The sequence below is a fragment of the Calliphora vicina genome, chromosome 1 (genome assembly GCF_958450345.1).
Source record: "Calliphora vicina chromosome 1, idCalVici1.1, whole genome shotgun sequence".
Lineage (NCBI taxonomy): Eukaryota > Metazoa > Arthropoda > Insecta > Diptera > Calliphoridae > Calliphora > Calliphora vicina.
In genome coordinates, this window is record NC_088780.1 from 39,751,554 (window position 1) to 39,778,434 (window position 26,881).

The 26,881-nt window shown below is 30.7% G+C and overlaps 1 protein-coding gene and 7 non-coding genes across 11 annotated transcripts in view; 2 read left to right on the forward strand and 6 right to left on the reverse strand.

Moving 5' to 3' along the window:
* The window catches only part of Sulf1 (Extracellular sulfatase Sulf1), a 246,244-nt gene that overhangs the window by 145,660 nt on the left and 73,703 nt on the right, over positions 1-26,881 (forward strand). The window contains exon 1 of one of the 4 annotated variants that reach the window (XM_065509619.1): positions 26,214-26,396. The exons of the other annotated variants lie outside the window; for them this stretch is intronic. The gene's annotated coding sequence lies outside the window, so the exon portion shown is untranslated. Of the gene's footprint in view, positions 1-26,213; positions 26,397-26,881 lie in introns of those variants that run through there. 4 annotated transcript variants of the gene reach the window in all.
* Positions 7,083-7,155, reverse strand: TRNAV-AAC (transfer RNA valine (anticodon AAC)). The gene has a single exon. It is a non-coding gene; the product is annotated as a tRNA-Val (tRNA).
* On the reverse strand, positions 9,122-9,194 carry TRNAV-AAC (transfer RNA valine (anticodon AAC)). Its single transcript has one exon. It is a non-coding gene; the product is annotated as a tRNA-Val (tRNA).
* Positions 9,538-9,610, reverse strand: TRNAV-AAC (transfer RNA valine (anticodon AAC)). The gene has a single exon. It is a non-coding gene; the product is annotated as a tRNA-Val (tRNA).
* Positions 9,994-10,066, reverse strand: TRNAV-AAC (transfer RNA valine (anticodon AAC)). The gene has a single exon. It is a non-coding gene; the product is annotated as a tRNA-Val (tRNA).
* TRNAV-AAC (transfer RNA valine (anticodon AAC)) lies at positions 10,272-10,344 on the forward strand. The gene has a single exon. It is a non-coding gene; the product is annotated as a tRNA-Val (tRNA).
* TRNAV-AAC (transfer RNA valine (anticodon AAC)) lies at positions 14,639-14,711 on the reverse strand. The gene has a single exon. It is a non-coding gene; the product is annotated as a tRNA-Val (tRNA).
* On the reverse strand, positions 14,954-15,026 carry TRNAF-GAA (transfer RNA phenylalanine (anticodon GAA)). Its single transcript has one exon. It is a non-coding gene; the product is annotated as a tRNA-Phe (tRNA).

The following is a 26,881-nucleotide window of genomic DNA, read 5'->3' on the forward strand; positions in this document are numbered from 1 at the left end:
AAAAAAAACAACGACAATTTAATAATAGGAATCAAACAATAACAAATTAAAATCCCAATTGCAATGTAAGGTGCTTTACAAATTGTAATGATTTGACCACCGAAAAGCTTTATATGTCAATTTGCATAAAATGAGTTTTATTTTCGGACGGTAAAAATATAACTCCTCAAATGAGTTTTATTTTCGGAGGGGAAAATAAAACTCCTCAAATGAGTTTATTTTATGACGGGAAAAAAACTCCTCAAATGAGTTTTATTTTATTAAGGCAAATTACAACTCTCTTTTTAAGAGTTTCATGCGAACTTTTATTTTTACGTTGAAAAATAACTGTTTTAGATGAATTTTTCATTGATTTTTTTTACACAAATTTTTTTTCTCAACCAAAATTTTTCCACACCTAAATTATTTGTCCACCAAAATTTGTTTTCACCTAGCACTCTTACTTGTTGGTTCTCTTCCCTCTATGGTAATATCAAAAACAACAAGTGGAAGGTTTGCAGTGGTTAAAAGGAAATCGACATGTTAAAGTGGCATGTCCCTCTCTATAAAGTGTTAAAAATAGAACCGATCGATACTGATCACGGGGCCAGTTCTGTGTTGGATATTCAGATTCAGTCAGATTGACAATACAAATCATCAATTTCTGTACAAGAAATTTGGGTAAGTGTGTATTTGGTCCGATATTGCGAGCCCTACAGAAATGTGGTTCCAGCAGAACGGTGCTACTTCACATGATTCTGAATCTATAATAATCACTTGATTATAAATTACAGTGATTTATATGTTTTTAACAAGGTTGGCTATCATTACCCCTAATTACCCTATCAGCTCGACAACCGTTAACGCTAAAATACCTTTACCGAAATAAGAAAAAATACCGTTACCGCTAAAACATCAAAATTAGTGTTACCGTTTCGAATCGGTTGCCAACCTTGATTTTTTTTAAATCTGTGGTGTTTACTAAGTAATAGATTTCTATCTTTGGGTTTAAATAAATTCCAGATTTCTGTGAGATCAAAATCATTATTATTCGATGTAGCTCATAAACATTTCTTTATTATTCTATAAATATTTTTTTTTCAAAATAATCTAAGAAAACACAACAAAAGCGCCATAGTGCTACTCTGCTACTCAAAAAAAAACTAAAAATCAAAGAAATTTATGAAGACAATGAACGAAGAAAACTAAAAACACATGTAAACTAAATAAATTTGAAGCAATTATGACGATCAAAAGGAAAATGAGATTTTTTTAAAAAAAAAAATAAACATTTTAATGACTAAAACTACATAAATTACTGCATAATTATATGCATTAATTACAATCGTGAAAATAAAGCGACTAACAGTAAAAGTAATAAGTAGCCACAAAAAGTCTAGTGAGAAATAAAAGGCTGCTATGAGGCATCTAGCTAAATGTGTACATTATTGCTATTTTTAAAATCAACTACAACTAGTGGGAATAAAATAAGTAATGGGTGGTGACGAATATTGAATACCACTAAGACAAGTATTTAAATATTTATAGCAAAATTTATTAAGATTATTGTCATATATGTCAGAAAATAACTCCAAAGAGTCATTATTTGTTTCTCTTTTAACATTTTCTAATATTCGTGTTGCGTAAATCTGAATAGTCCCTTGCGTTCGTTCTCTGGAGGCTATGTGTGCCGACCACTGCTTGGCCCTTTATTTCGTTGTGTTACAAACGAGTAACGTTACTGACTGATTCATCATCGCACAGCCCAAACGGCTAAAGCTAGAATCATGAAATTTTAACTGTGAGTTCCTCCCTCCCCAAAACGATCCACTAAGAAGGAAATTCGAACGTTTAGGGGGAAAAAAGGGTAAAAACGGGTAAATTCTGTAACCTTATATCTTCAAAAAAAACTTAAAATTGCATGTTGCAGCTGACTGGTGTTTCGTACTTTTTTCTAATTCGAATCCTTTAGGGGAGAAAACGGGTAAAAACTGTATTTTGATACTTTTTTTTGGCACCCTATGTATCTTTTAAACCAATAAGCATAGAAACAAATTTTAAATCGTATTATTTACTTATCAAAAAATAAAAAATATACGTTTGGTACTTTTTGGAAATTCGAAACCTTAAGGGATAAAAATTGAATTTATTTTTGGTACTTTTTCATAAAATATGTTTTTCTATAATTTGACATAGACATACGAATATTTTATTATGAACTCCCACAACGATACAGTAATTTATTTCAATAACATTTTACCACCGCAATAGGGATAAAAAAGGTACCAAAAAGAGGATAAAATCGGGAAAATACATTTTATTTCAAATTATTAAGCCAATTTTGATAATTTTTTTAACATTGGTTCCTGGATTCATACACAAATTAACTAACAGGGTGTTATTTGGAACTCGAATGCCAAGGTGTATATTGGGCCAAATCCGGGTAAACAGTTTGGTACTTTTTTCTAAAACATATTTTTTCTTGGGCACATTAACAAAGATTTTAATCATTTGAGACATGTCTGTAGCATAAACAATTTTGGCAGAATGGATTATTTTTAAATTTCAAACTTGAGGGGTGTTCAAGGAGGAAAAGGAAAATTGGTACTTTTCTCCTAATGGTACTTTTTTAATATTTTAAATTATTTCACTTATCGACATTAAAGTTAGCTGATATGTATCTGTGTGAAGTTAGTGTTAGGAATAGGGGATAATATTTAGGTACCAAAATGTGAAAACTGAACTATAGGTACTTTTTTATTCTTCTAATGGTACTTTTTAGAATTTTCTATAACAGTGGACTTAAAAACATGAAATTAAGAGTATATGGTCCTAAGTGAGAATTCTAAGGGGAGACTTTTTGGTACTTTTTCTTTATTCGAATGGTACTATTTGTAATTCCTTCACCAATGAACCTAGAAACATGAAATAAAGCTTATATGCAACCGAGTGAGTGGGAAACCACAAGGTACTTTTTCTATATTCTAATGGTACTTTTTAGAATTTTCTATAACAATGGACTTAGAAACATTAAATTAAGCGTATATGGTCCTAAGTGAGTGCGAATTATAGGGGGAGACTTTTTGGTACCATTTCTTTAATCGAATGGTACTTTTTGTAATTTCTTCACCAATGAACCTAGGTACATTTTATATATTCTAATGGTACTTTTTGAATTTTCTGTAATAATGGACATAGAAATATTAAATTAAGCGTATATGGATGGCCCTTAGTGAGTGAAAATTCAAGGGCATACTTCATGGTACTTTTTCTTTATTCTCGTGGGTACTTTTTTCAATTTTTTATAAACCGAAGAATTTCAAAACTGCGATTTCGGTTTTAAAAAATTTAAAACCGATCGATTTCGGTCTTTTTTCGGTTTTGTGAAAATTTATTAAATATTAACCCCCATATGCATAAACAATTTTTAAATTTATAAAAGGTTTATAAAACAAATTTTCCATACAAAATCTGTTTTATAAACCTTTGATAAATTTAAAAACTGTTTATGCATATGGGGGTAAGTGTTTTAGAAACAAAATTAGTTGATAATATAGGAAATGCTATACAAATTTAAAATTCAAACTTGACGGGTTATGGTTTAGTGAATGCGAATTCAAAAGTGATAATCAGTGGTACTATTTATTTACTGCAATGGAACTTTTTGAATATTTTATAATAATAAACCTAAAAATTTAAAATTAAGCACAAATGATTCTGAATGAATTTGAATTCACAAAAGGTGACTTTGGTGGTAACTTTCTTTAGCATTTACTATAATAATGGACCTAGAAACATGAAATTAGACATTTACAATTAGATTCACAAAGGGAGACTTAATAGTACTATTTCCTTCTTCTAATTGGGGTGGCGAAGCGCACCGGGTCAGCTAGTAAAATTATAAACTTACTATACTGATTGTTTTTTTTTATTATTTTTGTGGCGTTAACTAATAGAAACAAGCAGCGGCATTTTATGAAAAGAACAAAACTTAATTTACCATAATTTACACTAAAACAACTCAATATAAAAAAGGCAAGTCGCCAACGAATTTGATAGTTTAGTATGCTGCATGATATAGTTTATGTATGTATATGTTTTTAGTTGGGAGCTTCATTTCATCTATTACCAAATGCAATTTTCAAATATTTATGATTTTTCTGTAAGCATGGTTGCATTTTCGAAAAAGTACCGATAATAATAATAATAATGGCACAACAGCTGTTGGCAAACATGACAGAAAGGGGCAACTTACAATTTAAGGTCTCGAACACTTTCAACTCGCAAGTACCACTGCAACGTGTTAGTGAGTGCAGCATGTTGCATGAAAATATCACTTTCTCCAAACATTAAAATGAAACGGTGTGTTGGTATGCAACAACGTCATGCATATACTTGAACGACTACCAACCGGAAGGCTCAACATAATGAAAGTCTTCATAGTTGCTGGCTGCTGGCTGAAGTTTTTCTTAGGTTTTTGTTTAGCATTTTCTCTATTTTGTTTGTTTTGTAAAAAAAAACAATATAATTTATGTCTTTTCCACGTGTTGTTCTACCAAAAAGGAAATGTAATTAGAGTGTTGCCAACATCATTATGTTATGTGATCTGAATTTTTAAGAGAAAACTTTTTAATGAAATTAGTTTAGAGTGTTTGTTAAATTATAATTTTAGGTGTGTATAAATTTCATAGATTGTGTAATAGATGCTTTTGAAATGTAGTCGTCGTCATATTTTTGGAATGGTTGGAAAGTGATAACTTTTTTCTAGTTAAAGAAACAGCTAATATTGGGGGGGGGGTTGTGCTTAATTTTGTTATCAAATATATTTTAAATACCCAGAGAAAACAGATTCGTGATAACAACCGAATTTGTTGCCAATCGAATGATTCTACCTTAGCGACCGAATTTTACAGTTGTGACTACAAAATTTTGGAAAGGGTAACTAACTTTCTGTTGATAGAACAGAAAAATTCGATGTCTGCAACCGAATCATTCGATTGTATTCTCTGTGTACAAACAAATTGTTTGGAGGCAGTTGATATTCTTATTGATATTCTTAGTATAGCTTCTCGATGTATTTAACTTACAGACAATCAGTAAAACGAACCAATTCATCGAGTGCGACGCACAGTGGGGTCAACCCCAAAAAAAGTTGAAATAACTCCGAAACTTCTAAAATAGAGTTCCGATTGCCAAATGATGTATGAACGAATCGTATAGGAGGACATAGGCTTTAAGACAATTAAATTGTGAGATACAAGGTGTAAAAGTTGACCACCTCGGTTTAGGAAAACCTTCTGTTGGGAAATTCATATATCATTTTGCAATCGGAACACTAGTTTAGAATATTCAGATTTATTACCACTTTTTTATGATTGACCCCACTGTGCGGCATTCGGACAGAATTAAGGTAGAGCTTCTGTGGACTCCTTGTCAGTTGAGCATTTTCCAATATACTTTGCAATACTGAGGGTGGTCAAGGTCTATTGAAATATTTCCAAGAAAAAAGTTTCGAATTTCGGTATTCGGGAAAAATATTTGAAAAAAAACCGAAACTTTTATGAAGAAAATACATTCAATGTAGAATTTTAATAAGAAATAGGTTTTTAATATAACTTAAATCCTAAGACTTCTATGAATTGTTAAATATCTATAAGTAACAATGCAATGAAAACTTTTTAAAATATTTAAATAACAGGTAAAAATCCGAAAAATATTTTTTTTTTTATTTCCAAAAAATATTTAAATATTTTTTTATATTTTAGGATTTTATTGAAGGCATTTACAGACAATACTGTAATTTATACTGAGTATTATCATATAAACAAAACATTTATTAGATTTTCAAATAATAAAAATTATTTTTTTGAACAATTAAGAACCTTTTTATTTTCATATGTATTTATAAATGAAAATAACAATAAATGTGAAGGAAATATAAAAATAATATATATCAATAATCAACAAATTTGAAAAGTATTAATACACAGTATTGTCGTCTGTAAATACCTTTATACGTATTGTCTTTCTTTTTTAGTGACTCTGTATTTTGTTGGAATCCCTTAACAATTAAAGATTCGGTCGTCTCCTTTCAAATATTTTGCGGTCTATAATTTCCTATTGAGATGGGTTGAGATCTGGCAGACTTGGTTACACCCTATGAACCACTTGCGTGTGGATACATAACATTGTTTAAAATATATCTGTATACGAATCGAGTCATAGTATTTTTTAAGATATCAATTGACCGACAAACTTGACCGTGTTACTTGCTCCTTCGGATTTGGATTCTTCGGAAATGAGAAGAGTATTCAATTATCAAACAAAATTTAAATAGTGGTAACACATGCTGCTTTTTACATTGATTTCTTACCTATTATTTTTGTTTTCATCTCTTTATTGCTGAAGTTGAAAAGTTTCCATTGTTTTGCCAATACTATTTATAACCACATTCTATGAATATATTTTTGTTAAACTTTAAAAACGTTGAATTTTATCATGGCAGAATCAACCAGGTACAATTATTAGGAGAGTTGTCAACATTTACCTCTACAACGTCAAATAAAGCATTTACTCTCATCACGTTTTGTATTGTTTTCGCAATGTTTTGCACTTTAATTAAAACAACACATATTTATTTGGAAAAATTTTAATGTGAATTAATTATTAAACGAAAAAAATTAAATACATAAAAGTTTGTTTAATAAAACCAGAAATTAATTTATTTTTGTTTTAGAGATTTCGTTTTGTTTTTCCTAATTTGCTTTTGTTTGACGTTATAGGGAATGTATAATTGAGAACGTACTTTCCAATAATTGTACCTTGCTTGTTCTGCCATGGAATTTTATTATATTTTATGGAAATCCTTGAAAACTAAAATTACAGAATACAGTATCTATTGTCACTCACTGTATATTTATAAATAATTTAATTATCTCAGTGAATCTTGAGGTCTAATAGAAAATCAAGCGGACAATATTATAAAATTTTATTGCATTGATGTCAAATTTATATACAAAACGAGGCACCGTCTACTAAAATTGGAATACACAGAGAGTACTTTATTATTAATTTCCAAAATAAATTTAATATAAAATATTATGTGTTTCCGCCCGGGATCGAACCGGGGGCCTTCCGCGTGTTAGGCGGATGTGATAACCACTACACCACGGAAACAGTTAGATTCGATACACAGCAAAAAGTTCTACTGAAAAATCTTTTTCGAACATCAAAATATTGAACTTGCACAGAGTATTCAAATTATGTATATAAACATAAAATATATACACTATGCCAATAAGCAAAATGATTCGATATTGCCTCGAAAATGAATCACTTTTTTGTAAAATTTCTTCGATATACAATTCGATATAATATCGAAAATGTGCACGTTTTCCTATGTAGAATACAGAGCGATAACCAGTCGAAATGTACATATTATTCAGATTCACATTTTTAATATTAAGTTATATAATGATTCGATTCTATTTCGTTTAATATATAAACTATTTTGAATACCTTATACTTTTAGTTTACATGTCATGTTTTTGGCAAAGAAGTATAAATTATATACATTTTTAATTTGTACTTACATTGTCACTTTTTAAACAATAAATAAACAAAAAAAACAAATAACAGGGTATTGAAAATTACAGGGTGCTACGATGGAAAAAAACTTGGAAAACGGCCTAGCGTGGGTTATAGGTCTTGCTGAGTACACTACAAATTGTCTCTAAAAATTTCAGAAACACCCTCAAATTCAGAAGTTATTCTGAAAACCCCGTTTTCAGTGATGTTCGTCGACTAATCGAACTGTAGCTTTGTCAGTTTTTGTCCGACTTTATTTTTTAACGGGTTTGGAAAGAAAACTGATTATGCTCTAAAATGACGTGCATTTTTTGATACATTTTTAAGTTATAAGTATTGTTTTTGTTAAGAATATCTAAAAGAAAAACAAACTTTATCAACATTTTAGATTTTAGTAGCTTTTCATTGCTTATTTTGATATGAAAGTTTATAAAAATTTATACCAACATATATAGGAAATTTAGTTCTTAACAAAACATGGTTTTAATTATTCAAATCGGATGAAAATTCTAAAAGTTATTCAACTTTTAATTAACACCATTTTTGGTATTTTCTCCCCCAGCGCATATAAATAAAAATAAACAAAAAACTGTAGAAATAAAAATATTTGTAAAACTTTGAATTTTTACAAGGTAAATTTTTTCGAACTTTGTTCAAAAAAGTTTAATAACATTTGCAAATATAAACCGATTTTAACAAGTAATATCTCATTTTTTCCAATATAAAGTTGTCTTTAAAACACTGTGCAAAAAAGAATAGGTTTTCATAGAAAGAAATTAAATTAACTATTGTTGAATATGAAAAATTACGAAAAAAAATAAAAAATAAAGCAACACTTTTTATAAAAACTTACGCAATTTTTTTTGATATACATTTTGTGCATACATTTAATGAAAGCTTAATTCTTTGTCTATCCATAATTGTTTAAAATTTTGAAATCGGTCTAAAAATGTGTGAGTTAGAGGTACTAAAGTACTACGACCTACCCTAAAACAGTTTTTTCAAAATATCTCAAAATTTTGAGGGTGTTTCAGTATGTCCTCACCTAGGCCTACAACCCCTATTAAGTCGCTTTTCAAGTTCTGACAAAAAGTGTCATTTTGTAGCAGAGTGTTATTATCCATTTCAATAAGCTATTAAAATAAGATACACCAGAAATGGGTATTGGATCCTAATAAATGCATATTTTCGATTATAATTCGAAATAAAAAGTGAGGACTTGAAACGTTGCATACTAAGATGTATGTTCCCATTACATTGTCTTTTAAAAATAAATAAATTTCTATGTATTATTAAACCAAAATAATTTAGTCCATCTATTTTTATAATTATACTTTCTAATTTAATTCTATTACAAAGTTGGCACACGCGCCGTCCCCGACACACTTTTAATTTTATGGCGGACTTGAGCTATTTATTGGTATTACTACTTACTCATTCACCTGGGTGTATATTAATTGCATTTTTAATTAAATTAATTAAAATTGCTATTACAACAACAATTTAAAATTTTCACAAAATTGTTTTTTTTATTTAAATAACCAAAATTATTATGTGTTTCCGCCCGGGATCGAACCGGGGGCCTTCCGCGTGTTAGGCGGATGTGATAACCACTACACCACGGAAACAGTTGGGTTTTACCCAATTCATAGAGTACAACAGAGAAGTGATTATAGAACATACATACATTCAGTGAACACTTGCACACAGTATTCAAATAAATTGCACTAAAAAAGTATGTTCCAATTCTACATATATTCTAAAAATATATCTTTATAAATATATGTAAGTAAATTAAATCAAAATAAGTCCTAACAATTAGTTATTTTGAATAGTATACTTTTCTTTTTAATTCCGTCCACTCAAAGGCAGCAACTAGTTGTCGATTATCAATTAAATTTTTAATTAATTCAAATTAGTGCAGTTTTGTTTTTATCAATTTGTTCCTATCGAAATAATAAAAATATTATGTGTTTCCGCCCGGGATCGAACCGGGGGCCTTCCGCGTGTTAGGCGGATGTGATAACCACTACACCACGGAAACTATAAATAGATGTTACTTAAAATATTTTTTCAGTTTAAATTCAATATTAAACTTAAAAAAATGTTGCCTATTTTCTGCCTTTATGTTGGAAAATTGCATTTTATGTATTATACCTATATGTATGTGTTTATTTCAATACATATTTACATATGTATATATTGTGGTCTAATGTGGATGCACCTGCCAAATACCTTTAATTTTATGCTTTATTGTTATCTATTTTCAATGATCTAGTGTCATGAAATCACTATTTGAAAAAAGGGCAGAAGCACAGGCAGGCCACATTTGCATGATAAAGACCTCTACAGACCGTTGCATCAAGTTGTATGATTCTAGGAAAATTAAATATGTAATTATTTACAGAAATTAAAAAAAGGCTGTCATGTTTCCGCCCGGGATCGAACCGGGGGCCTTCCGCGTGTTAGGCGGATGTGATAACCACTACACCACGGAAACTATAAACTGTTTTAGATCAAAATAATATCATACGGCCCAGATAATTAATTTCATATAATTTGAGAAAATAATGATTTGATGTTTTATTTTTGTTAAAATATTATTGATTAAAATTTAAATAAACTAACATTTTTATCCTATGCCTATATGTCCTTTGGATATTGTGAAATCTCTAAAATTGTTTGTTGTCTTGTCCCCAAATATAGTTTCCGTGGTGTAGTGGTTATCACATCCGCCTAACACGCGGAAGGCCCCCGGTTCGATCCCGGGCGGAAACACATATAGCTTTTTTGTTACTTTTTTCGCAATTATTTAACAAATAATTTTTGTAGATTTTTCAAAATACCTTAAAGATAAGAGTTAAGTGAGTTCACAGGCACATATTGGTGTCACACAGTGTTTTCGAAGTAATATCCTAATGAAATCTTACACAGGTGAAGTTGAGGTCAACATGACCCAACACAACTTTTATATTTAGTGAGTACTTGGTTATTTTTAAGGAACATTTTAACCAAAGCCCTATCCAAATTCAACTAATGTTAAAGAAAAATTTAAAATTGATCCAAAAGTTTCTAAACAAAACCAAGACCGTGTTATTAAAAAACTTAATTTTTTAATAATTTAAATTCATGAATTAGTGCACTAAAAGTTAATCAGATATCACACGGTAAATAACGGTAGAGCGGCATCTTGTAAGAAAAACTCTCAATACTTTCAAAATTTATATAAAGACAACTGCAAAAATGATCAATCCATTTATCGAAGTTCCAAATTTTTTAAATTTTTCTTCACGAAACTTCACTACATCATGAAATTGCTCAATTTTTTCTTTGAAATAATATTAATCCTTATTCGAAATCGAATACGTATCTTACCGTTTTTAATTTTTCCGGCAAAGAATAAACAAGATTAGAATTTTAATAAAACAATAGTTGGGTGATTCAAACGGTCTGCTATTAGGTCGTATTGTCGTAAAATATTTTTTAGTTTAAACAAATTCTTGTTGTTTTGCAAACAACAAAAGTGTTATTTTATGACAAACTAATAAGCATAGCTCAAAAAGTCTTATTAGTTTACAACTTTTTTGTTTTAAACCCAACAAAAATTTGTTTAAACTAAAAAAATATTTTATGACATTACGACTTAATAGGGAGCGTTTGAATCGCGCAAGTGTATATTTTTTTTTGGCCATTTCGAAATAAATGAGTTTAAAATTTTTGTGTTAGTAGACATCTAGAACAAAAGTAAGACCCACTTTGTGGAAGTAGAATTTCACCAAATTTTGACCACATATGGAATCTGTTTTGTAGATTCTTATTATGCAATATAATGGTGTATATGCTTATACACTATTGTTTTATTGAGGGGACGATATGTTAAATCTGAGGACTCATGTTACGCTTCCAAAAAAAAGCATGTTCAACTATCGTTACCTCTAAGCTACCGTTATCGTAATAACTGCATCTACCGTTACCGCTTAAATGCCATTATCGTTATAGTCGTAGATACCGTTACCGATATTCTATAATAATTTGTAATTTTTTAAATGCAAATTTTTTATTTTAAAAATTGAGTACTAATTTTTGCAATTTATTTTTATTTTTTGTAAATTTTATTAATAATTTAATTCCGGATGAAATTGTTGTTATCGTTAAAATACCGTTTCCGAAATAATACCAAATACCGTTAGCGAAATAAGTCAAAATTCCGTTACAGCTAAATCGCCGTTACCCAAACTCAAATATAAACTTTTTCCCGGTTTGAATCGGTAGCCAACCTTAATTAATACAATTAAACTATGTATATATATCGGAAATTAGTATCGAATTAGGCCGAAAATTAATCTTTCGGTTGATTATTAGGTTTGATTTCGGCCTGAACAAAATGTTGTCAGTCGGTCTTCTATGTTTTGATAAGAAACTGATTTATATAAAATCATTCCTTTCCATTAAACATTTCTACAAAAATCATATTAAATATAGCTTTTGAAATATGTGTATGTAGATTAGAGTGCTCCAAAAAAATAAAATTGCGAATTTTGACCGTCCCCCCCTCTAGAATTGTTCTATGTATTGTAGAAACACATTGTGTAAAATATTAGGATGATAGGATAACGTTAACTGGTGGCGCAACGACGCTGAAGTTTTGAGGTGCATTAACAAGGGGAAAATATGCAATTTTTTCAGTTTTTGTAAAAATGTTGCCATTAAATAATGACTTTTACAATTTAATTTAAAAGAATCGAAATGTGTACGTAATTGTCGTTATAATAAGATATAAAAGACAAAAATTGGTGAAAAAATGTTAAAGTTATTAAAAAATCGCCAAGCCATTAACGTGTCTCAGGCCACTAGAACAAGAAATTTATGAACAAAATTAACATATTTTGAGAAATATTAAAATAAAAGCTTATTTTTACTTAAAATATATCAATATTTACTTGTATATGAGTTTTTGTCCTCGTAGGATACCGTTAACCTATTCGCAGGTATGACCAAAAAAATTAAATTTTTTTAACGGCAGTTTCAAAACTCCAATTTCAAATTTTTAAAAATTTTGTTAAACAAATTTCAGAATTTTTTGATCATCACATGGGGATTTATTGACAACATAATAGGGAATAAAAATGTGAAAAAAGTATGTCAATACCTCCTATAGTTTTTCCGTACCTGCGATATAAATTTTGCGATTTTCAAGAAAAACTAATTTTTTTGCCATATTTTGGGGAATGACCAGAATTTCCTTACTGTAATGATTTTTAAGTAAAAGCTATTCAGAATTATATAGTCCAGGTAATTTTAAATATAGTCTGAAAGTTTTACTAAAATCGGAAAACTTTAACCCTTAAATCGTGAAGGCCAAAGGTCAATTTTTTCAATATTTGGAATTTCTCATGGAAAGATAGCGAAATATTATATATTTTTGGGCCGATTTTGATGAAACTTAAGAAAAATATAAAATGAAGTCTACTATACACAATAACAGTACAAAAATGGAAATTAACCCTTAAGAGTACTTGGGGTCAAAATGAATGTGTTTTTCGTGATTTTAAAAGTTGAGGGTCATTTGTACCCCAAGTGCTATTAAGGGTTAATTTCCATTCTTGTGCTGTTATTGTGAATACTAGACTTCATTTTATATTTTTCTTAAGTTTCATCAAAATCGGCCGAAAAATATATAATATTTCGCTATCTTTCCATGAGAAATTGACCTTTGACCTTCACGATTTAAGGGTTAAAGTTTTCCGATTTTAGTAAAACTTTCAGACTATACTTAAAATTACCTGGACTATATTATTCTGAATAGCTTTTACTTAAAAATCATTACAGTAAGGAAATTCTGGTCATTCCCCAAAATATTGCCAAAAAATTAGTTTTTCTCGAAAATCGCAAAATTTAAATCACAGGTACGGAAAAACTATAGGAGGTATTGACATACTTTTTTAAAATTTTATTCCCTATTATGTTGTCAATAAATCCCCATGTGATGATCAAAAAATTCTGAAATTTGTTTAACAAAATTTTTAAAAATTTTAAATTGGAGTTTTGAAACTGCCGTTAAAAAATTTAATTTTTTTGGTCATACCTGCGAATAGGTTAACGGTATCCTACGAGGACAAAAACTCATATACAAGTAAATATGGATATATTTTAAGTAAAAATAAGCTTTTATTTTAATATTTCTCAAAATATGTTAATTTTGTTCATACATTTCTTGTTCTAGTGGCCTGAGACACGTTAATGGCCTGGCGATTTTTTAATAACTTTAACATTTTTTCACCGATTTTTGTCTTTTATATCTTATTATAACGAAAATTACGTACACATTTCGATTCTTTTAAATTAAATTGTAAAAGTCATTATTTAATGGCAAAATTTTTACAAAAACTGAAAAAATTGCATATTTTCCCCTTGTAAATGCAGCTCAAAACTTCAGCGTCGTTGCGCCACCAGTTAACGTTATCCTATCATCCTAATATTTTACACAACGTGTTTCTACAATACATAGAACAATTCTAGAGGGCGGGACGGCCGGTACCTAGAAAGTTTTTTTCGTCCATACAATCTTGGAGCACTCTAATGTAGATATAAAACATATACGAAATCTGTTAACAATTGTTTTTAATGAGAAAATTCGAAAGGAATTTTTCTAAAAAAAACTTTTCGAAACTTTCGGCAATAACATGTGAAATTTATGTTCCCATGAAATATCCATTTCCCTCGAAGAGAAAATTGCAATTGTGATATTCCCATGAACTTTTAATTCACAATAGTTGATTTGGTGGTAACAGCTGTTTATTGTTTACAAAATTCCATCTAAAAATTTCACAATATGGGGAATATATATTTTTCTAATCACAAAATCGTTAAAATTTTAAACTCTAATGTTGACCAACAGCAAACACAATTTCATTAAAATACTTAAACAATTTGGTTTTATTAATTTGTAATACCTACTAAAATTCTTTTATAGAAATGATAAACAATTAAAAGTTCGTTTAATAAACAAATTTGCATGATAAAGTAAATAAATTAAATAAAAAATACAAGTATTATAAAAAAAAGTTGCATGTGTTTCCGCCCGGGATCGAACCGGGGGCCTTCCGCGTGTTAGGCGGATGTGATAACCACTACACCACGGAAACTATAAAGACAAGATGATTAAAGCACAAAGTAAGCACAAGCAATAAAATTACAACAACAATAAAAAGCACAAAGTAAAAGCAAGCAAATAAACTTGCAATGAAATGTAAAAAACAAACTCAGTGATTTAGTTTTGCTTACAAATAGGTATTTTAAATTTAAAATAAAAACTATAAAATTTATTTAATTATCTGTATATAAATAATTATAAATAATAAATTAAAAAAATAATAAAAAGAAGTACTGCCGAAACCCGGGATCGAACCGGGGACCTTTAGATCTTCAGTCTAACGCTCTCCCAACTGAGCTATTTCGGCACATGAAAGTCCATTAGTTAAATGCATATTTATTTGTATTTCCTTAAATTTCATTTAGATACCAGCCATTTGTTGTTGTTGTCATTGTGTATAACAACAACAATTTACCAACACACAAGTTTCTTCAAGGACATTTTAAGCTTTTTGTTGTTGCATTGTTGATTTTAATTTTATGTGTTTTGTTGTTGCACGTATCATCTCATCTCAATCTCAGCAGAGTAAACGAAACCACATGTGAAAGTTCATTCTTTGGTCTTGTAGTATTTGTATTTATTGTTGTTGTTGTTGCTGCTGTAGTTTTTGTTTTGGCATTTCAACAATTCATACATGAATACTTTTCTTCCTTTTTAGTCATTGTGTAAGTTTCATACAAATAATTTTAATTTCATTTTCAACTACGTACTACGAGTAAAAGTGCTGAGCACTCTTACTTCTTGTTTTTGTTCTTTTGATTTTATTGTTGCTGTTGTTGTTGACTCACTATTGTTAAGTTTTCGTACATGTTAGACGGAATGTATGAATGAATGTTTCACTACTTTAATGTACTAAGTACATAACATACAGAGGTATTTACATAGTATGTATGAAGAATGTACATCAGAGATGGCAAATGGATGGTCCAAATCGCAGCTCCGAGGCGGCCAAGGCGGCTGATTACACGTTTACTGAACTTTGTGCGCAAAAGATCCACTCGTTTGATGAGCTGTGTGATATGGTGTGCCATCTTGCTGAATCCAAAGATTATTCAAGTTCATATTTTCCATTTCGGTCCATAAAAAGATCGTAATAATGGCTCTGTAGCTATCGCCGTTGACTGAATTTCGTTGACTTTCGGTCACAGCAAAATACGATAAGATTCCTTCAGCATACAAATTTTGTTTGGCATCATTATCTCATCTTGGAATAAAATTGTTAGTTACAAGGTGACAACATTTGATTATCTTCTGACCAAAAATTATATTATGTTATTCCTTCATTATTTTTAAAACGTTTGTAATAATAGTTTTAAATTTAAAATACTTATTCATAAACAATTTTATATAAAAGGATCGAAAAAGTACAATTGTACCAACTTTGCCAACACTGATGTACTTACAAATGTATGCAGAGAGTATGAATGCAAGGATAACAAAGGCAGGACATGTTAAACAATTTTTTAAATTTTTTTAACAAAAAAGGAGGTACAAGTAGAAGAATTATTGTGTTTTTACATTTACAAAATGTAAAAAAAAATGTGGGTATAATGTAAATAATTGTGACAACAGACTTTCGAATGTATGAAAAGTTGCCATCCGATCTTTATTCTAGTAAAATTTTAGTAAAATACTAAAAAAGTATCAAAATATAAGTCATATGACGATCTTGAAATATTATTTCACATGTTAAATTAACCAGACATCAATAGATTTTGGTCAAGCCTCTTGCAGCGAGACAGACACGATGTCCCGGTTGAGGGTGGCCCAGGTGGTACAACATAAAGCTAAATAACATGGTTGAATTCGGACGGTTGAAATATTTGGTTGCCAAATGTTCATGCATTATTGAAGTTGCATGATGATCTTGTTATTCAGTGCCCAAGCAAATCAGAGGCATCATATATTATAGATATTGTTGACAATATTGTTCTACTCTCACGAAGTTATTATGTTGGATTCGGCGAAAATACTATGTCCCATCTATATTACTAAGTATCGAAGGCATTACATTCGCATGAGAAAACATTGACAAAATAGATTTTCTCCACTGGCAGATCTTCACTGTCGTTTTATAGTGATACAGGAAAAAAAGCTATTCCCCACGATCTATCAGGCGATGATTTACGATATGCTTATTTTTCATAGACAAATTTGTGATATCCTCTTATTAGGAGAGGTCTGGAGTCATCATGTAGGTACTGTATTACATTTCTGAATAAATTTTATGCAAAATGATGAATGTATTGTCTAGAAGGCAGAAATATAGGCGAAATCTTGTGTTCGGCAAATGTTATAAGGTGATTTTCTACGTAGATAGTCGTGCAGCATTAAAGGTTTTATAAGTTCGCAGTGTAAAATCCAAGCTGGTGAATGACTGTTCCCTAGAAAGGTTAATGGGTCACTTCCATGTAAGAGTGTGTTGGATGCCAGGAGGTGATGAAGGTATTGGTGAAACCAGCGCTAAAGCTGCCTACACACGGGTGATTTGTGAGTGTGATTTGTTCGTGTTCGACGTCTTGTTACTTGTTAATGGGGCTGTGCACGAACAAAATCACAAGTAATTGAAAATTTTCAATCACAAATCAGGCGAACGAATCATTCCGTGTGTGGCCAGCTTAAGCCAATACTGCTAAGAGGATCTTAGGAATAACTGGTCGTGGAGGAGTAAATTGGACTACAACGTCCTTATAACCCTTTGTCCCAATCTGAATACATCAGGTATTAGACTGCTGGACCTGTATCTGGACAAAAGTAGTGTTAGAGCGATCATAGGTTTGATTACGGTCCACTGTCCAGTTAGGGCTAATACAAACAGATGGGATAACGGCACTTCGGGCTACTGTGATATATGCTGGGATGAAGAGGAGTGTCATTGCACGAGATTTTGGTGGTTAGATCGACAATTCCATGTATTGATATATTTCTGCCCGAAAAATAATGTAAGCAAAAACACCAAAGAATACTTCAAAAGTACTATAATTATTATTCCCGCATTTGGGAACCTAAGACGTAAAATTCTTAGGCAACAAACACTTATCGACAAAACCAGTCTATCAGAACGAGATTTGGGTAAATTACTAGAGTATTCAATTAATCGGGTTTCTGGTTTAATCGGTTAATCGAGCAAATAATTAATCGGGGTTTACATTTAATCGGTAAATTTTAAATTAGTCGATTAACCGAATAATTTCTGAAACTAAATCACGAATTTTGTGTACTTATTGAAGTATTTTATTAACAAAAATAACAAAAACTTAAAATATAAACAAAACATAAAAATTCAACCAAAAAGTAAATAATTTTCTATAGTTTTAATAAAACTCGACTTGGAAAAAACTCTCTCGCTGATTGTAGATGTTGGAGAAATCGAAAGTAAGACATGATAAAGAATATCCAATTTGTCAGTTATTTTTTTAGTTTTTTCTAAGCATATAAAATACTCCATTATACCATTGGAGTCCTTTTTGGAGTTTTAGGATTTTAAATAATTTTGATAAGTTCTAATAAAAACTCGTTTCAATAGAGTCTCCAGTTTCGTCTATTATCATGTTCTCATCCGACAATTACATGTAAATTAAATATATCAGTTATTACACTCACTAAAAATATTTATTGAATGTTCGAGAAAATATGTAATTTTACTTTCACATTTCTATTTGAATTAAAATGGAAAATTAAAAACAAAAACAAATACGTTAAAGTGCAAAAAGAAAAAGAAATTTAGGTTAATCGCTTAACCGACACAAATTAATCGGTTTATTCGTTATTTGAAAATCGGAAATTTTGAATTATTCGAACAGTTAATCGACCAAAATTAACCGATTAACGGTTAACCGATTGAATACCCAATAAATTACACACTTTCAAAAAAACATAAGGTATCACAACGGGACCTACGTTTGGACCCAAGTGAGCCATACTGTTGGTGGCTGCCAATCATTATTTTCATATTGGTTCTATAATCAATGACATATTATGAATTTTATACTGGGAAACTAATCTTCTACAGCTAAGGCCAAGGACTTTTTAATCCTTGTTAATATAAAATACGTCATATTAATTAAAAATTTTAATAAATATTTAATTCCATGATAACTCTGCATTGCATTGCCAAAAATTTCTTCTAGGTCATTGTTGCAGTCTGTTTCATTTTCATATTTTTGCAAAATGTTGGTTTTTATTTATTTCTTCGTATGAGTTCTTCTTTTTCATGCAAATTGTATTTTACAATTGACTGCAATAATCATGCAGGAGTGTTTCGTTTTAGTTTTTTTTTTTTTAATTTTTGGTTGCTATTCAGTTGTCGTCTCATTCTTTAAAGTAGTTTTTTGTTAGTTACAGCTACAAGCATAAAACTTTGTAAAGTTAGAATGCAATTGTTTAGCTACAAACGTGTACAAGAGATACAATAACTACATTTAAAGGATAGTTGAGTATATTTAGTAAAAGGATTACGAGAGAGATTCACATACATTCACACATGAATAATATACAAAAATTATAAAACATGTGCAATGCGACATTTTTATTTCGAGCTGAAATGTTAAAGGAAGTAACAACATTCTACCTGCAAAGTCACAAATTGTTATAACTTTTTTATATTTATTCAGCTTCAGCTGCAATTATGTGTTCTTACGTGGGTTAGCAATAAAGTTAAGGGAATTTTAAACTAATTATATATATATAATTCTTCTGTACGTGTGTTAGTAACTGAACTCTCCCTTAACGGCTGGGCCGATTTCGATGAAATTTGTTGTGTGTGTTTGAGTGGGTCCCTGGATGGTTTAGATTCACAATTGACCTATATGTCTACAATGGGCGTGGCACCTCCCATACAAAGTAAACATTTATTAATAGCTACCGAGTAAAGCTTTCATGGTTGGCTAGTTTTATATATAATTGTATTTAAAATTTATGAAGAGGTACAGGATATGCTTTCTCTGACATTTACTTAAATCTCAGTAAAACAAAATCATTACGCTGACAGCTGTCTAAAATATGTATTGTCCAAAAACTTCTGCCACATCCCACCTATAAATGCCTTAAATTATTGTCAAGTACTGTCAGTTGTTATGCGGTAATTGTATGACAACTGTTTCTCTATATATTTTTTTTTTCGAGTAGTTTCACTTGTGAGTTTATGAATGTGTAAGAGAAATGATGATGTCCTTTTTCCTGTCAATGTGTTATTTTATTTTTTTGCCTGTATTTTTATTGTTGGTGTCGGTGTATTTTATGAATGTTCTTCATTTACCGTCGTCCATGTGTTAAATATGTATATTTAAACATGTAAGTTGCAACAACTACTTTTAGTACCTTTTATTTGACGTGTTTTTATTGCCATTAACGGGAGTATGATGTGCATGTTAAATTTGTATATTTTATGGACATACACTGAACGAAACATTTTTGTTAGTTCATTTTAAAACAGTGATTCGTTTATATACATAGATTTGTTGGGCTCTAGCTACTCAATGTCATTTACTAAAGGTATTATAATTGAAACAACCAAATTCTTGTAGCCACAACGGAAAAATTCGGTAAATTCTTAGGAAATTTATTTAATATATGGGCAATTCCATGTCATCGTACGTGACATTTGTACACCTATAGAGTGGAATAGATTTTGCAAAAATAAGAGAATCTGAAAAATAATTTGGTCTTGATGTTCCATTCATAAATAATAAGTTCTTTCGAAACATTGTTGACCAAAATATGGAGCGAAATAAGGGTATATCGTACGTGACATAAAACGGAACTAATTTTGAGGTACATGTAGAAATATGCGAAAATTTGAGAGGCGACAAGTTTTCTTTTAATTTCATACTAATTGTCCCAATTTTCCTGATTTTCGAGTCCCGCTGCTTGAAAATGTTTCGAAATTGCTGCTTGGGTAGATCCCAATGATTTTGCAAGATCTTGCTGAGTTTGACAACAATCTTCGTGGAATAATGCCTCCAATTCTGAGTCTTAAGACTTTTTTGGATGTCCTGGACGACCTTTGTCTTCCGTATCACCAAATCACCACTTCTGAACCGCACAAACCTAACCGAACCTACACAGAAAAAACAGATTCGTAATGGCAACCGAATTTGTTGCCAATCGAATGATTCTGCATTGGTGACCGAATTTTACAGTTGTGGATACAACATTTTAGAACTTGTAACAAAAACATGGTTGCTACAACCGAAATTCTTCTTTATCAAATGATTTTCAGTTGCTATAACCGACAAATTCTATGTATGCAACCGAATCATTCGATTGGCAACAAATTCGGTTGCCATTACGAATCTGTTTTCTCTGTGTATCTTTCGCACGTTTGAACCGATGAAACACATTTACTTTTTTTTAAATTAATGAAGTAAAGCCAAACTTCCCGCATATAACGCTTTGTTGGCACAAAATTAGACAGTTGCGAAGCAAAAAAAAACTTTGAGCTATAATGTTCAATAATTAAGTGGGAATAAATGACAGATATGTACTCTTCAAAATGACATATAAGTTATTAAAAAACCGCGTTCGAAAGATACGACATCTATTGTATATCCCGTATTTTTAAGTCTGGATGTGTGACAGTTTCCATAGGACTTTTGGTTCAAAGCGATGCTGTATTGAATCAATCGATTCTTTGAAATATATTGCCATACCATTATAACCGCATCTGATAAACCTTCATTCGTGGTATTTTGCGATCTGGTACATTATTGTATCGGTTACAACCCTAGAAGTGTGTTTGGGGTCTTTGTCGTGTAGGAATCTCCAAACTAGATGAATATTTTCCTCAGCGCATGGATTCATAACATCCAGCCATTGTATATTTTAGTCTCTTTCCCTGACCACCTCACAACTAAATATTCTTCCATCATTGCTCTTAAATTGTATTTGGTTTCATTGGAAAAGAGAACAGTATTCCATTCTTGCATCCATCGGCTTAAATGTTCTTTGGCTAGATGTATACTAGCAGTACGGGAAGACATTTTTGGGAATTTATTCTCTCTTGCTATTAAATTATGTATTTAAAAAACTAATTGTGTGAAACAAATTTAAAAAAATGTACCAAAATAAAAATAATATTACTTTTTACATGAATTTCTTACATATTCTTTTTGTTTTAGGTTTCTTTCTTGCAGAAGTTTACATTGTTTTGCCAATGATAAGAAAATTAAATTAATTAATGCTTAAATAATTCGAAATTTACTATATTTGAATAGAAAACATTATAAATGTATATCTTAGAAATATATATTTATATTTGTTAAAAGGTTATGAAACTGAAACTACGGAATATAGTTTCCACAAAAAATGTCCATTGTATTGTCGTTCACTGTATGTTAGGAATGCCTAACTCTGTTGTCAATGTATTTTGTTATTGTATCATCTTTATGTTTGAAAAGAGAGTATTTTTGTTTCATTTTACGTCCTAACATTTTTTCAAAAATTTCCCCTCTACAATTTGGTTCAGTGTCTTCAAATTTGTTTTTGTGGCACTTTATACCGAAACATACATAAAATGTTCATGGACAAAGACAGGTAGTCAAGCATAAATATTGTATTGTAAACTTTTTAACTGTTCTAATTACACCATTTGTATTATTTTTTTTTTATTACTTGCACTACAAATACGACTACGAGTACACTAAACTATTTAACAGAGCATACTTCTCTACAAACCTACCTACAATGGGACAGACGGACAGACTGACAAAACAAATTGGTATGGTCGTTATTGCTGCAACCTGTGTGGCACAGGAACAACGAACAAAAAATTATAAAATTACAACTACAATTACATGGTAAACAATAATAATAAATGCCACAACTACATAGATACATGTTGCATGTATGTATAATATGTAGTGTAACAATTACAATTTAGTTTAGTTTAGCACATTAACCCACAAAAACAAAATAACAAGTGCCCAATGTTAAGGATGGAGTTGAAGTAATTGGAATATGTACTCATAATGTTTTGTAATTTTTTAGAGTTTTGAAAAATTCATATGGGTTACAAAATGATATTAAATTTTGTATTTGTAACTAAAGTCTTGTCTATAGATTGGCTTAAAGTCTCGTCTGCAGTGTCGTCTAGATCCTCGTCTATAGTTTCGTCTAAAGCCTCGTCTGCAGTGTCATCTACAGATTCGCCTATAGTCTCGACTGCAGACTCGTATATAATCTCGTCATATTCTCATCTAGACACCAAAGACTCGCCTATTGTATTGCTTGTAGTTTATTCTATAAATTCGCCTATAATCTCGTCCACAATCTCATCTATAGTTTTGTTTCTAGTCCGGCCTGTACACAGAGAAAACAGATTCGTGATAGCATCAGAATTTGTTGCCAATCGAATGATTCTACTTTAGTGACCGAATTTTACAATTGTGTCTACAACATTTTGGAAGGAGGAACAAAAGTTAGGTAGCGTCAACCGAAATTCTTCTTTATCAACTGACTTTCTGTTAATAGGACCGAAAAATTCGATTGGCAACAAATTCGGTTGCTATCACGAATCTGTTTTCTCTGTGTAGTCTTGTCCATAGTCTCTTCCATAGTCTCATCAATAGTCCCTTCAATATATTCGCCTATAGTCTCGTTAATAGACTCGTCCATATTCTCATCTATAGACTTATCCATAGTCTCTTCTATTGTTTCGTCTATAGATTCGCATATAGTCTAGACTTCAGATTCTCCTATAGTCTCGCCTGTAGTCTCGTTTATAAACTCGTTCATACTCTCATCTAGATGCTCGACAAGATTCTCGTCCATAGTCTCATATAACACTTTAGTCTCGTTTATAGGATCATCTATACACTCGTCCATAGTCTCATCAATAGTCCCGCCTATACATTCGTATTATAGAGTCCTATGTAGCCTCGTTAATAGACTCGTCCATATTCTCATCTATAGACTTGTCCGTAGTCTCTTCTATTGTTTCGTCTATAGATTCGCTTATAGCCTCGTCTTTAGATTCTCCTATAGTCTCACCTCTCGTTTATAATCTCGTTCATACTCTCATCTAGAGGCTCGACAATAATCTCGTCCATAGTCTCATCTACCATTTTAGTCTCGTTTATAGGTTCATCTATAATCTCTTCCATAATCTCATCAATAGTACCGTCTATACATTCGCCTATAGTCTCGTCCATAATCTCATTTATAGCCTTGTCCATATTATCTTCTATTGTTTCATCTATAGGTTCGCATATAGTCTCGTCTTTAGATTCTCCTATAGTCTCGCCTCTCGTTTATAATCCCGTTCATACTCTCATCTAGAGACGCGACAAGAATCTCGTCCATAGTCTCATCTACAAATTTAGCCTTGTTTAGAGGTTCATCTATAGTTTCGTCCAAAGTCTCATCAATAGTCCCGTCTATACATTCGCCTAAAGTCTTCTTAATAGACTCGTCCATATTCTCATCTATAGACTTGTCCATAGTCTCTTCTATTGTTTCGTCTATAGATTCGCATATAGTCTAGTCTTCAGATTCTCCTATAGTCTCGCCTGTAGTCTCGAAAAGAGTCTCGTCCATAGTTTCATCTACCACTTTAGTCTCGTTCCTAGGTTCATATATAGTCTCGTCCATAGTGTCATCAATATTCACATCTATACATTCGCCTATAGAGTCGTATGTAGTCTCGTTAATGGACTCGTCCATATTCTCATCTATAGACTAGTCCATAGTATTTTCTATTGTTTCGTCTATATATTCGCATATAGTCTCTCTTTAGATTCTCCTATAGGCTCGCCTGTAGTCTCGTACATAGTTTCATCTATAGACTCGTCAATTGTTTCGTTTATAGTCTCATTTATAGTCACGTCCATAGTTTGGTCTACGTTCTTGTCTATAGTTTCCTTAAGCTACGTTTCCATACATTTGCACCGAAAAAAGTTCGTTTCAGAAATCGGCAACGATAATTGTGAACGAAACGGCACCGATCACTAACGAAAAACCTGTAATTTGGGGTCGGAACGAAAACAACTTCAAGTAGGTTGTTTTCGGTGCTGTAGGAACGAAATTATGTTAATTATTTTTTTATTTCAAATTTAAAGAAAATCAAAATGATTAAAAAAATTAATTTTCTTTATTGGAAGAGGAAAAAATTATAGATTTTGTCAAAAATAACGAAAATAATTTAATGTGCGACATCCAAAATTAAAAAAAGAATTTCGTTTCTGTTTTATGCCGCAACGCACCCAACTGAAACGAAAACAATTCAGAACCGAGACGGTGACGAACACCAACGTTTTTCAGTTTCAGTTTTCGTTATCGGTTCCGATTACGGTGTATGCGGAAACCCAACTTTAGAGCCTACTTTATAGACTATAAGGAGACTATATAGTTCTGACATAACCCGATTTTATCAAAAATAATTATTTTCGCTTATATTTCTTGTCTATTATATTGTCTATAGTATCGTATATAGACTGATCTCTATAGTTTGGATCTCTATAGTTTTTGTGTAAAGTCTCGTCTACAGAATTATTAAAGTCTTGTCTATAGATTTGCCTATAGTCCGGTCTGTAGTCTAGTTTATAGTCTGTATTTTTGATAACCTATGGATCAGGATTGAAATATTTTATACATCAGACGGATTCTGATACATCTTGAGGCACATATTTTCCGAGTTCTAAAGAAGAAGAAGAGAAATTTTCCCTCAAAATACAATTTTCATCTTTAGACAAATTAAAAAAACTTCAGGGTCGATCCCGCACTAGTAATCAAATTCAATAAATAATTCTGATGTAAAATAGTTGCTCTAGTTTAACTGATCTCCATCCTCAAGAACTCATAAGTTAATGTGTAGGTACCTGAATGTGCAGAATGTATCTATGTGTGTTAATTTAAGGAATCAACTTTAATATCTGTGTATCTTGTCATACATAAACACTTTCATGCACTTGTTGTGTTGCATTCTGTGTTGCAACACTTTGTCTCATACATCGGAGTGTCAGTGTGCCTTTTGTATGTGGGTGTTTTGGCAATTATTTTTCAAATTCAAAAAATATAACGACTCGAACAAACAGTTTTTGTTTTTTTTTATTTTGTTGGCATTTCCACACAATTCATTTTAGTCATTTGTATGATGTATGAACATGAATGAACTCACTCGCACCTCATTATTCGTTCAGTTAACTTTGTATTTTTCATTTGTTAAGTTTAACAACAATCACCTCCGCTGCCGCTAAGAAAACAACTGCAAGTGTTAAGAATAAAAATTTATTTAGTGAATTATTTGAATTTGAATTTGCCTCGTGAATCGGTTTAATCGTTTTCATTTATAAATTGTGGGTGATTTTGGTTAAACTTGTTTAAATATTTATTTTCTAAACACAATTTTTATTTTGTATGGTGTTTATTTGTTTGTGGTTGCAATTCAAATTAAAAAAATAAAAAAATCAAGAATAAATAAAAAAAAAAACATTTGTTTGCCATAATTATGTATTTTAATTTGTTTGGGTTTGGCTTGTAGCCAATCAACAATATAGTCAGCCAGCCAGCCCAGCCAGTGAACTGAGTTCCCATAAATGTATCATTTTGCGCAATAAGGAATTGCAAATTTTTTTGGTAGTTAATTGCTGTCTACGACGAACATCATTATGATGTCGTATTTTGATGTTTATGGATTTTATTATGGGATACTTTGAAAGATTTATCAAATTTATGTGCATTTGTAAGTACTTTTTTTTATTATTTATTTCTTGCATTATTATTTCTTTTTAATAATAAAAATTTTCAAACATTGGCAAATTTTTTTCCGTATAATTAGCTTGTCAATATTAAAAATTATTGTGTATGGTATGTGAGTCATTCAGAAAATAAATGAAATTCTTTATAAAAATTGTTTCATATAATAATTATCTATTGCTTTTTTTGTTTGTTTATTAAATTAACTGATAGTATGAAATTGCACCGACATTAATATTTGTAAAATATTTTTTAGTAAAAAATAATTTATATAAAAATTGCTTGGCCCTTTTAGTCACTCAGTATTTTGTTGAATATCCCTTGTTGTTATACCCACCATCAAACATGATGTGGTATTCTGGGTCCTCATAAGATTCTAATACGATCTAGCTATGTCCGTCCGTCTGTCTATGTGCTGAAAAGACGATAGGGCCCAAACAAAAAGAACCAGATGACTGAAATTTTGCAACA